At 40.9% G+C, this 12,778-nt stretch overlaps 1 protein-coding gene across 2 annotated transcripts in view; it reads right to left on the reverse strand.

The window, feature by feature from the left end:
* Nucleotides 1-1,331: 1,331 nt before the first annotated feature.
* Nucleotides 1,332-12,778, reverse strand: part of LOC143927603 (epididymal sperm-binding protein 1-like) — a 75,202-nt gene continuing 63,755 nt past the window's right edge. For both annotated transcript variants that reach the window (XM_077451762.1, XM_077451761.1), the window contains one exon: nucleotides 1,332-1,529. The gene's annotated coding sequence lies outside the window, so the exon portion shown is untranslated. The remainder of the gene's footprint in view (nucleotides 1,530-12,778) is intronic.

The following is a 12,778-nucleotide window of genomic DNA, read 5'->3' on the forward strand; positions in this document are numbered from 1 at the left end:
GCCCTTTAAATAAATGTTTTTGTGCCTTCGGTGCAGATACAGAAAACTAATATTTGATGTAGCTACTCCTCTTTATTTTTAAGCACCTTTAATAACTTACCGATGCACTCTAGAATTGGCCATGGTGGTTACTTTTCTATATTTGTACAGGTTATGCTATACTAGCACATTATGTGACACCTCCAAATGAAGTCTGGACCGTCCCCGCTGGAGGCCGCATCCATCTTCACCCATCTTCCTTCCGGGGCTCCGGCTGTATGAGTATCCGGAGCTGCGTGACGTCACTCACGTGCATGCGTGCGGGATCGGCCTGTACGAAAAACGCTCCTGAAGAAACGCCACACACGGCCGTTCCTTCAGCACACATGCTCGTATCTCCTAAGCGGCGGGGGTTTAGGAGATATTTACAGTACCTATAGGTAAGCCTTATTCTAGGCTTACCTATTGGTACAAAGTATTCAAGAGGGTATACAAGCTCTTTAAGGAGGAAAGATGGACAGATGAATTTGCATTGAAAATAGAGACCCTTACTTCAAATGTGGATCAGTTAGGAGCTCCGTGTTGCTGAACTTTACATTACCCATTTCTGGCCTCTCAACTCTATGTTATATATTACTGACCTCTGAACTCTGCACTACTCACTCTTGACAAAACAAACAAAAAAAAGAGAAATGGAAACCAAAGAATAAGGTACAAAGGTACAAGTTAAATAAGGTACAAATAGTACTACCAGATACTCATCCACCTACTCCATGTAAGAGTGGGGCTCAGTGGCCAAACTGGCATATGAAAAAGTAACACTGTACCAAAAGAAGGTGTAGTGCACTCTTGACCCCTGTGCTCTGCACGACTTACTGCGGACCTCTGAGTTGCATATACTACTCACCCCTGCACTCTGCATTACTGATGCCTAACCCCTATACTTTGCATGGTAACAAGGCAGATTATTTGCATTCCTTGTGTTGTGTGAATAAAAATGGTCCTGACATCCCTACAGGTTTAATGGCTTCATGACCATCTACAGGGATTCTGGGATGCGTAATAATATGACTACCATTTAGTTAGGTGATACAGGGAAATGTGATGTTGCAGAATACACAAGAACACAATTATATCTTTCAAGTAATAAAGTAAAAATGTGAAGTTATGTTTACAGACATTTTTATGTTCTGGGAAATTTAAAGGATCTATTAGAGGCAAACATTGGTTGGGGTACGTGGTGTACCAGGTACGTGACAGTCCAACCAAGCCTCCTTAACAGGGGCAATTGGACTATCTTGTTACAGTATAAACTAAAGTAAGGTCAGATATGTAAGCAAATATGTAAACGATTGATTGATATAAACGTTTATTAATACAAAATAAATAACTCATAATTAATAGTCAAATACAGATTAAAAGCATGGTAACGATCCATGTGTATCATCAAGATAATGATCCCCAAACGGGGAAGATCACAGTAAGATAGTTGATCACGAATAGCATCTCAATTAGTTGCGTGGTCTAATGTCACTTCGTCAGGAGGATATCTGTAATTTGATTGACAAGTGATCAATAACAATACATTTGACCAGTGTGATGACAACACTTAGTACAGTAATATCAATAACAATATATATATATTTATATGGGGGAAGAGCAGAGCTGCTTACCCAAAAACCCTGGCATGCACAGGACACAAGATGTCACCAGAAGTGCCCCCCGTAGTGACTAGGGGGGGGGGACTTACAAATCACTGGACTGGTATCTAAATAGATGGAGTAAGACAGATGGTATGGGTAAGCGATGTACTTGAGGGGACTGGAAGTGAAGGGATGTGACTGATGAGTGTGTTAAGGGAGGGAGGGATTGGTGAGGGAATGTGAATGATTGAGAAAATAAGGGGACACAAGAGGGAAGGGCAGAGGGAAGGGGGAGAGGAAAAAAGAGGGGAAGCAGAAAAAAGGGGAGAAAAAGAGAAAAAGGGCAAGAGAAGGGATCAGAAGAATAGGGGAGATGGAAATTAGGGAACAAGCGGCTGGGGAGCAGGTGAAAGAGGGAAGGGATGAAAGACAGGAAAGACGGAAGGAAAGGAGAAAGAAGGGAGTGTGTGTGTGTGTGTGGGGGGGGGGGGGGGGTTGGGAGAAGGAAGTGAAAAGGGGGGGAAGAGGGAGAGGAGGGGCGAAAAGGGGGGGTTTGAGTAGGTGTTGGGTAGGTGAGGGGTAGTGGGGAAGGGGGGAAAAAAAAAGAGGGGAAAGGAGGGAGGAAGAAGAAAAGAGGGGAGGTAAGAGGAGGGAGGGAAGGGGGGAGAGGGGGAAGAGGGTGGAAAAAGGGGAAGGGGAAGGAAAAAAGATTGGAGCCAGTGGAGGGGAGGGAAATTGTGAAGGGAAAGTGAAAGGGAAGGACATAGTATATAGCTTATATACAGATACAGTACGTACGAGTAAATAGGATCCCACTGGGGGTGAGAATACCAATGTTCAATGGAAATTTGCACAACTCAAGGGGAGAGGTAAGAAGAGGGGGTGCGGTAAAGCATGCACAATTCTACCCAATGTAAGCGACCTGACTAACAGCTCCATTAGGAGAGGCTGCGCGGTGGCTGCAAATAGAAGGTATACTTGTAAGGTATGCTTACTGTGAATTTGCTGACGTGATAGATTCCCGGGCCCAGCATCCAGCGCACTATCAAGTAGGCAACAGCCTGCTTTTTGTAATCGTTTTGCAAGTGCCAGTCATCGCCAGCATGTGATGTCACTGGGTCAGCGTTCTCACAATGCGCACAAGCGAAGGAATTGCATGCACATATGCACACTCGTCCTATGGCCAGAGGGCAGAAGCCCATGCCAGGACGTACGCAAGTGGAAAAGGCGGTCCTGAACTACTGAGACTCGCCTATCCACCAGGAAGGTCACCTAGCCGCCGCATGGAAACAAATGGTGGGACGCCAATATACCAAAGCATGTCACGGGGGGAGCAAGCAGCAAAGCTCTGGGAATACAACAATGTAAACAAAAAAATATATACAGCAATTAATGTACATGAAAATAAATGTGTAAGACGAGACTGTACAGTAAGAGATAATGTAAATACAATTATGTACAGGGATTAAATACCCTTTGATGCCAAGTCAACCCTTAATTGTAATTGTGTCTGGATGCAGGAAGGAAATGTTAATGGCTGTGCAGCAGTGGGGAACTCTGACATTAGCAACTCCTACAGGGGGTAGTGCTACATTTGGGGGCTCGTCTTGGTATTTTCCAATGGTTTCTGTCATGGCCATTGCCCCTAGTAGCCAGAAATCATCAAGCCAGAGACTATACTTTGCTGTTTAAAAATCCTCATGGGGATGATGGTGGGAAGCTGAGATTGTGTACTGCTGAACTGTGAGTATCAAGATGGTGTTCAAGTGCCATTGTCCATATCAACCATGGTGAGGTTACTGCTAACCAGCTATACTGCAAATGCAGTTGCCCTGCCCTAACCGCAGCTGTGTTACACTAGAGCCTGCCTTGATCAGTGAGAACATTCTACTGAAACCAGTAAAATCTGCATGGGTGTGTCTGCTATTAGCTGGTGGGATCCAGAGGGATTATGTCTGTCAGCTATTCAACCAGGACTGAAATAGTAGAGATTTTCCACATTTACAAAGCTCTAGAGCAAATTCCCTTGCAAAGTGCACAGTATATTTGCCTTTAGTTGTGGGCGGCACAGTGTAGTGGTTAGACTGCTCGCCTAGGAGTAAAAAGTGTCGCTGGTTCGAATCCAAACCACGACTCTACCTGCCTGAAGTTTGCATGTTCTCCCTGTGCCTGCGTGGGTTTCCTCCGGGTACTACAGTTTCCTCCCACACTCCAAAGACATGCAGGTAGGTTAATTGGCTTCTGTCCAAAATGAGCCCTAGTATATGAATGGTGACCTTGGATTGTGGGCTCCTTGAGGGTAGGGACCGATGTTATTGTGCAATGTACAGGGATAGGGACAATTGTAGACACTCACTCAGGTTGAATTGGATGGACTGGTGTCTTTATTTAACCTCTAACTATGTAACTCCTGTGTTTCATGCATTGTGGTAAAAATACAAGTTTCACCAAAACATAAGTGAGAATGGGCCCTTAAAGTGGTAGTAAACCGCACCGCAAAATAAAAAAATAAACTCTGCAAGACAATGGCATAATGTGCTAGTATGCATCGCATACTAGCACATTCTGAAATACTTACCTGCCACCGCTGACAAGGCTTCCATGTTTATTGGTCTCCCTTCTAAGTTACATAGTAGGTGAGGTTGAAAAAAGACAAGTAAATCCTTCCTGAGGACTGGTGCCCAGAACTGGACAGCATACTCCAGGTGCAGCCGGAGAAGAGTCTTGTAGAGTTGGAGAATTATCGCGTTATCTCTGGAGTTAATCCCCTTTTTAATGCATGCAAATATTCTGTTTGCTTTGTTAGCAGCAGCTTGGCATCGCATGCCATTGCTGAGCCTATTATCTACTAGGACCCCCAGGTCTTTTTCCATCCTAGATTCTGCCAGAGGTTCACATCTAGTGAGTAGATTGCATTCATATTTTTGCCACCCAAATGGATTATTTTACATTTTTCTACATTAACCACTTTCAGACCGGACCATTTTGCTGGTCAATGACCAGAGGTCTTTTTACAATTTGGCACTGCACTGCTTTAACTGGTAATTGCACGGTCATGCAATGTTGTACCCAAACAAAATTTGCGTCCTTTTTTTTCCCACAAATAGAGCTTTCTTTTAAAAGGTATTTGACTGACTCTGCGATTTTTATTTTTTGCGATATAAACGTAAAAAGACCGACAATTTTGAAAAAAAAAGATATTTTCTACTTTATGTTATTAGAAAAATCCAATAAACTCAATTTTAGTCATACATTTAGGCCAAAATGTATTCAGCCACATGTCTTTGGTAAAAAAAGTCAATAACTGTATATTTATTGGTTTGCGCAAAAGTTGTCACATCTACAAACTAAGGTACATTTTCTGGAATTTACGCAGCTTTTAGTTTATGACTGCCCATCTCATTTCTTGAGGTGCTAAAATGGCAGGGCAGTACAAAACCCCCCCAAATGATCCCATTTTGGAAAGTAGACACCCTAAGGAAATTGATAAGAGGCATGTTGTGCCCATTGAATATTTTATTTTTTTGCCTCAAGTGATTGAATAATGACAAAAAAAAATATTTTTTTTTTTTTACACAAAGTTGTCACTAAATGATATATTGCTCACACATGCCATGGTTATATGTGTAATTGTACCCCAAAATACATTCTGCTGCTTCTCCTGAGTACGGGGATACCACATGTGGTCGACTTTTTGGAAACCTAGCAGCGTATGGGGCCCCGAAAGCGAAGCACCGCCTTCAGAATTTCTAAGGGCATACATTTGTAATTTCACTCCTCACTACCTATCACAGTTTTGAAGGCCATAAAATGCCATGATGGCACAAAACCCCCCAAAATGACCCCATTTTAGAAAGTAGACACCCCATGCTATTTGCTGAGAGGCATGTTGAGTCCATGGAATATTTTATATTTTGCCACAAGTTGCGGGAAAATTACAAACTTTATTTATTTTTCACAAAGTTATCACTAAATGATATATTGCTCACACATGCTATGGGCATATGTGAAATTACACCCCAAAATAAATTCTGCTGCTTCTCCTGAGTACAGAGATACCACATGTGTGGGACTTTTTGGGAGCCTAGCCGCGTACGGGGCCCCCCGAAACCAAGCACCGCCTTCAGGCTTTCTAAGGGCGTAAATTTTTGATTTCACTCCTCACTACCTATTACAGTTTTGAAGGCCATAAAATGCCAAGATGGCACAAAACCCCCACAAATTACCCCATTTTAGAAAGTAGACACCCCAAGCTATTTGCTGAGAGGCATGTTGAGTATTTTGCAGCTCTCGTTTGTTTTTGAAAATGAAGAAAAAAAAGAAAAATGTATATTTTTTTTCTTTTTTTCAATTTTCAAAACTTTGTGACAAAAATGAAGGTCTGCAAAATACTCACCATACCTCTCGGCAAATAGCTTGGGGTGTCTCCTTTCCAAAATGGGGTCACTTGGGGGGATTTTGTGCTATCTGGGCATTCCATGGCCTCCGAAACTGTGATAGGCAGTGAGGAATGAAATCAAAAATTTACACCCTTAGAAAGCCTGAAGGTGGTGCTTCGGGTTTTGGGGTACCGTACGCTGTTGGCTCCCAAAAGGTCTCACACTTGTGGTATCCCCGTACTCAGGAGAAGCAACAGAATGTATTTTGGGGTGTAATTTCACATATAACCATGGCATGTTTGAGCAATATATCATTTAATGACAACTTTGTGCAAAAAAAAATAAAAAGATAATAATGTATTTTTTCCGCAACTTTTATCAAAATATAAAATATTCCATGGACTCGACATGCCTCTCAGCAAATAGCTTGGGGTGTCTACTTTCTAAAATGGGGTCATTTGGGGAGGTTTTGAACTGTCCTGGCATTTTATGCACAACATTTAGAAGCTTATGTCACACATCACCCACTCTTCTAACCACTTGAAGAAAAAGCCCTTTCTGACACTTTTTGTTTACATGAAAAAATATTTTTTTTTGCAAGAAAATTACTTTGAACCCCCAAATATTAAGTATTTTTTTTAAAGCAAAGGCCCTACAGATTAAAATGGTGGGTGTTTCATTTTTTTTTTTCACACGGTATTTGCGCAGCGAATTTTCAAACGCATTTTTTGGGGAAAAAACACACTTTTTTTAATTTTAATGCACTAAAAATCACTATATTGCCCAAATGTTTGATGAAATAAAAAATATGATCTTAGGCCGAGTACATGGATACCAAACACGACAAGCTTTAAAATTGCGCAGAAACGTGCAGTGGCGACAAACTACATACATTTTTAAAAGCCTTTAAATGCCTTTACAGGTGACCACTTTAGATTTACGGAGGAGGTCTACTGCTAAAATTAGTACCCTCGATCTGACCTTCGCGGTGATACCTCACATGCATGGTGCAATTGCTGTTTACATATGACACCAGACCGACGCTTGCGTTCGACGTTGCGCCTTAGCAGGGGGGACAGGGGTGGTTTTTTTTTTTTATTATTTATTTTGCTTTTTTATTTTATTTTTAAACTGTTCCTTTCATTTATATATATTTTTTTATCATTTTTATTGTTATCTCAGGGAATGTAAATATCCCCTATGATTGCAATAGGTAGTGACAGGTACTCTTTTTTGAAAAAATTAGGGTCTATCAGACCCTAGATCTCTCCTCTGTCCTCAAAGCATCTGACCACATCAAGATCGGTGTGATAAAATGCTTTCCCAATTTCCCAACAGCACTGTTTACATCACGCAAAATCTAAGTCATGAAATGCTCGTAGCTTCCGGTTTCTTAGACCATAGAGATGATTGGAGCCATTCTGGTCTCTGATCAGCTCTATGGTCAGCTGGCGGAACCACCGGCTGCATTCTCAGGTTCCCTGTTGGGACAGGAGAGCCTGAGAAAACCATGGAAGATGGTGCGGGGGGGGGGGACATTCCCTCCCACTGCTTGTAAAAGTAGTCTAGAGGCTAATTAAAAGCCGACTGCTGGCTGAAAAGAATGATACCAAGATGATACCTAAACCTGCAGGCATCATTCTGGTAAAAGCACTCAAAGTCCAGCAACATACCAGTATGTTGCTGAAACTGGTTGGGCATATATTGTAATTTTTTTTTCATGCAGCCTGTGGGCTGAACGAAAGAAAAATATTGATCGGTGGGTATGCCCACCATTAGAATACCTCCCTTCATCCACCCACTTCTAATGGTGGGCATACATGCACCATTTATATATGCCGAAGCATGGGGGCATCCTCCCGCAAAAGGTAGGAGCAAATCGCTCCTCCACCCCTTATGCCCCCATGCTTCGGCATATATGCTCTTTTTTTAACTGTGGTGGTGAAATCACCTCCGACAGTGCTGGAGTCGCGGCTTTATGTATCGTGGGAGCAAAACGCTGTTGCTGTCAAGATAAATAAATCTGCGCTGCAGCAGAATGGCGTACCTGCTAAGCAAATGATGGTTAACAATAAAACAAAGTAACATTACAGTATAACAGTAGGACTTACTGTTGGAACCAGACAGGAATTTATTACTATACATCTACACAGCTGTTTGTACAGCCGAACTCAGCCCTATGGTTGCCAGGCAGTTTCACACGTTTAAAAGCAAGGAATGTGACACAATTTGAATAGCAGAATGAGTTTCTATTCAGCCCAACTGGAATATACTGAACTTCAAAGATGATATGGCGCCGGCTTGTCTGCAAGAACAGAGGGACAGTTGGTGGGGCGTCCGAGATCAAGCCACGAGATAGCAATCCAGTCGGAGCAGTTGCAATTATGGGCAAACACTGCCCCCAGAGGCCAAGTATGGCAGGACTGGTAGCCTGGGGGAGGAGACGCCCCAGAGACGCGGATTGGTCTATGGGAAAGAGTAGGATGGGCTATGGGGTGTGGTATGGCTGAGGTATGTTTGACAAAAAGGTTTGCGACCATGAGGTCTTCCTCTGTCCCTCTTTATTCCATCATGAGGTGTGGCTGCGAAGGTCGGATAAGTATGGCTTAGATTGCACTGTGATTGTATGCTATGTATTATTGTAACTTCTATTGATACCTTGTGCACGCTGTATTATTTCCATGGGAAATAAATAAGATTTAATTGACCTTAGACCGTGTATTGATTTCATAGCCAAGGGTGATAGCATTGTGGTATTAACAATAACATGTGCTGGGCGTAATAGATTGATAGATTAGCTGAACTATAGGGACTAGACAAAGGAATACATAACTGATAATAATAAGACTAGATTGAATTGATCAGTTACTTCATTTGGCACCCCAGAAGGCGTGTAAAACATATTTTTACACAGAATCCACAAAAATCTAAGGTATTTTTGTTTGAGTCCCTGTAAGCACAGATGCTCAAAGCCACCCAGAACTGGAAGTCATCTTTAGTGTGGACAAGATTAGCGCTGGCTCGCGAATTCTGAAACCACGCTTGGATGAGCAGGAAAATTCTGTGAGATATTTCACTGGTATAAACGCACGCGTAAAACCTGGTGAGAACTGTGACTGATATATATATATATATATATGTACATTATTGTTGTGTTTGCTGCAGAAACTGTAACCAGAGGGCAAATTGGCGCACTGGCGAGATAAGGGACTGATCATCCCTGGTTATGTGATATAACCGCAGATTGACAGGATAAATCATACAATTTTGAGGGAAAAGTGGAAATATCCCAATGTCCCAATAGAAATTCCCTATGACCTGCTATCGGGTAGAAGGACATTGAATAAGAGTGTGTTCTCCTACAGAAATTCGTGGGTAAACGGATTTGTATTTGTTGTTTGTTGTTGTTGTTTTTTGTATTTGGAGGGGGACTACAGGTCAAAGCTAGCTTCTAAACAGCTTCCTCTATGTCTTTGTGTGCTTGGTATCTGATTGTTTAGTGTATTGCTAATGCACAGTGTTGGTTAGAGAGTGGCAGGAATTACCATACATCTTTGAGAAAAAAGTGGGGGAAGTATAGGTTTTTATTTCTACACACGTGAGAGTGAAATAGCTCTGGTCCAATAGAAGACCAAGGCATTGATTAAGAGTGTGCCTTGTGTCTTGTATGCTGTAGAACCACAAGTCACTGGAAATTTAAACGGTTCGTATTTTTTTTTTTTTTTTGTTGTCCATTTGTTATCTGTTTTCTTTTGTCTAAGCAAGATTGCTCAACCAGTTGGTGTGGATAGGCTAATTAGCATATCAATGGAAGCCATTGAAGGTTTCGTTAGCAAGCATGGTGGGATTAGATTTCAAATTACTCACAAAGGTAAATTAACATATCAGTTTAATGAACTTTTAAAACAATGTGATACACATAACAGTCGCATATGTAATAAATCAAAAAAAGGCAGGAAACAGAGAATGGCCAATGCCTTATGCATGTTAATGAGAATGAAAGAAATTGCGGAACAAAAAGAATTAGAATGGTTTGCTGATAGAGAAAAAGTGATGGAACAGGTAAGGGATATATCAATCAGGATTGAAAAGGCTGATGCGGATGCTTGTAGTCGGATTAAACAATTAGTGGCTGAGAAATGTGTATTGCAACAGAGATTAGATGAATTAGAACAAACGTGTAAATTGAGAGAAAGTTGCATTGCCTCTTTGAATCAAAGGGAGGCTGAGAATTTGCAGGTTATCACAAGGCTTAAGGCACAAGCAGCCATAATGGAATTATCCTCCAAGTGTGCAATAGTGGAGGTACCCTCCACACATGCTCAGTGTATAGAAAAGCCAGAAGTGAAATATGAAGAAAACCCGTATGCTATTATCACTGCAAATGATAGTAATGTGATGGGAATCGATGTGGAAGAAGCAAATAAAGGTGGGGTAACTGCACTTGAAATTGACTCAGGAGTTGACACTTCGGATGACTCCTCAGACAACGAAAGTGTAAAGTCTGTGCATTCCAATCGCAGTAATATTATCCAGCAATGTGGATTTCCAGCGCCATATGCTAAAAAAATGGCCTATGCAGGGAAACCAGAACTAAAATGTTTTTTGTGTAAAAGGGGGGGTCACACTTCAAAATATTGTCGGGCGGCGAATAATGATATCGAAAGGAAATTATACCCGAAAACGACCCCAAGGCTTCGTGTGTGTTATTCAGCCAGGTGGGGTAGCCATCCACAGCACGGAACCAATAGTAATCAAACCCATTTCCCGTGTAAAACGCAAATGCGGGGTCTAGAAACTAAAAACCAATATGTAGGACAGTTGTGTAGAGTCAAAATGGAGATAGACGCATGGTTACTCAAATATAGCACTGGGGGAAACAATGTTAGCAGAACTTAGTGAGCTGCAAGCATGGTAAGAATATTCTGGTCAATGTTTCCCGGCTATGAAAAAGGTTTGATGTAAGTTTCAAGTTCAGAATATGATAGAGGACCTGGATATAGATATACATTTTTTTTGTTTTGTACTTTTAGGGATAAACCCCTGAATTGGTATTGTGGTTTTTCTTTTGTGTGGTTAAAAGATGTTTCTGTTATGAGTTTTTTAATCTTGTGTTTCTTTACTCTTCTCTTATTGTCAGTCTTTGTAAACTTTTCCTGAATATCCAATACTGCTGATTAACATAAGAATTGTGTGTAATCACTTGTGTGTTCCTTTTTCCAGAGACCAGGAAGAAGTTAAACTGATTCGTATACGGACATTTGCATTTGTTTGCAGGTCTCTCAAAGTAACAACAGTGGTAAAATATAACAGAACAGGGGTTAGGTTATTGTAAATGCATAATCGATTATCACATGGTACCATGAGCTCATTAGTTAGTAATTGTTTGCAAACAATGAAAAATAATAGTACTAAAAAGAGTTACAAATGAAGCTAAAATGTTGTGATGATACATATGCTTTGTTTTGTTTTTGTTTTCCCCATTAACTAATTGTATTTCAGATTGGAATAAGCACTCTTTGCAGGAGAAAAGTCCATGGATGTTGTTAACTAAAAGTTGAGTGTTTGTCATTGTTTTATGATGGTTGTCTTGTCATGTTGTTTGTGTGATCATGGCCAGATTTTTAATTTAAAAAAAAAAAAATATATATATTTTTATTTTCATTTTTATTTTTTTTTATTTTTTTTATTTATTTTTCTTCTAAAATTATTTTTTGTTGATATTGGTTTAGTCCTCTATGTTAGTTATATTTTTATTCAGGTGGAAAAGTAGTAGGTCTAATCCACCTGAAAGGGGGGGAATTGACAATGCCCTCAGTTAGAACCAGTCACCTGAAAAGGGGTAGTGCATACGTCGTAAAGATACAGATAGATGCATTGTTTTTTAGTTTGTAAAATTTGAAGTTTTTGAGAACCAACACTGACTTTCAGTTTTAAACGTTTTTTGATCATACCATGGGTATCCATTTTACAGTGGGTGTAGCCTAAAGAGGTCATGGTTATTTGGATAGTTTGGTCAGAGTTGCAGAAGCCAGGAATACTGAGGTCCTGGGCTCCAAGGAGGGAACTATAAGTAAACATGGTAAGCGATCAGATATTGTGGATAAGAATTTGATACTGCTCTTGTTTTTCACTTCCAGAATCCAAGTGGAGCGAGAATTGGAGAGGCTTCTGGAAGATGGATGACAGATGATCATCTGGTTGGCAGTTTGTCTGTGCCACACCATACCACAAATTTGTTCTGATAAACATCAGGAGAGGAAAAAAGGAAAAACTTGAGAGATTCAGAATATACTTGTTTTTTTTGGTATGGACAATTTGGTGCTAATGCTGAATCTGAAAGACTGTGCCTAGCAAGAGAACTTGTGAAATATTTTTGCTGAAGTCTCTCCTGATGAATGCAAACATGTTATTTATACATGTGCAATGGGTTGGAGGTTGGGGAAGAATTGACACATCCAATCCGTCAAAACATGAAAATGTAAAATATGTGTTGTTTATGTTGGAAGGAGGAATTGAAAGAAGTAAGGTTTTAATGTATGACATGCATTGATGTAACGGAGTTAATATGGTGCAGGTACCCAGGAGGCATACTGGCGCTTATGCATAATAAGGTGGCTGTTGGTCAGACTAAAGGGTGCCAGGTGATACATCAATGGGGTGAAAACTTCCTCGTAGGGGTGGTGTCTCAATCCTAGCGGTCCTAGAGAGAAGCTTTCGGTTACAGGACATGCGGGACACCAGAACTAGACACGAGGAAGATACGCCCGGTTGGTG

Source organism: Lithobates pipiens, unplaced genomic scaffold (assembly GCF_037356315.1).
Source record: "Lithobates pipiens isolate NorthernLeopardFrog02 unplaced genomic scaffold, aLitPip1_a1.2 Scaffold_23, whole genome shotgun sequence".
Classification (NCBI taxonomy): Eukaryota; Metazoa; Chordata; class Amphibia; order Anura; family Ranidae; genus Lithobates; species Lithobates pipiens.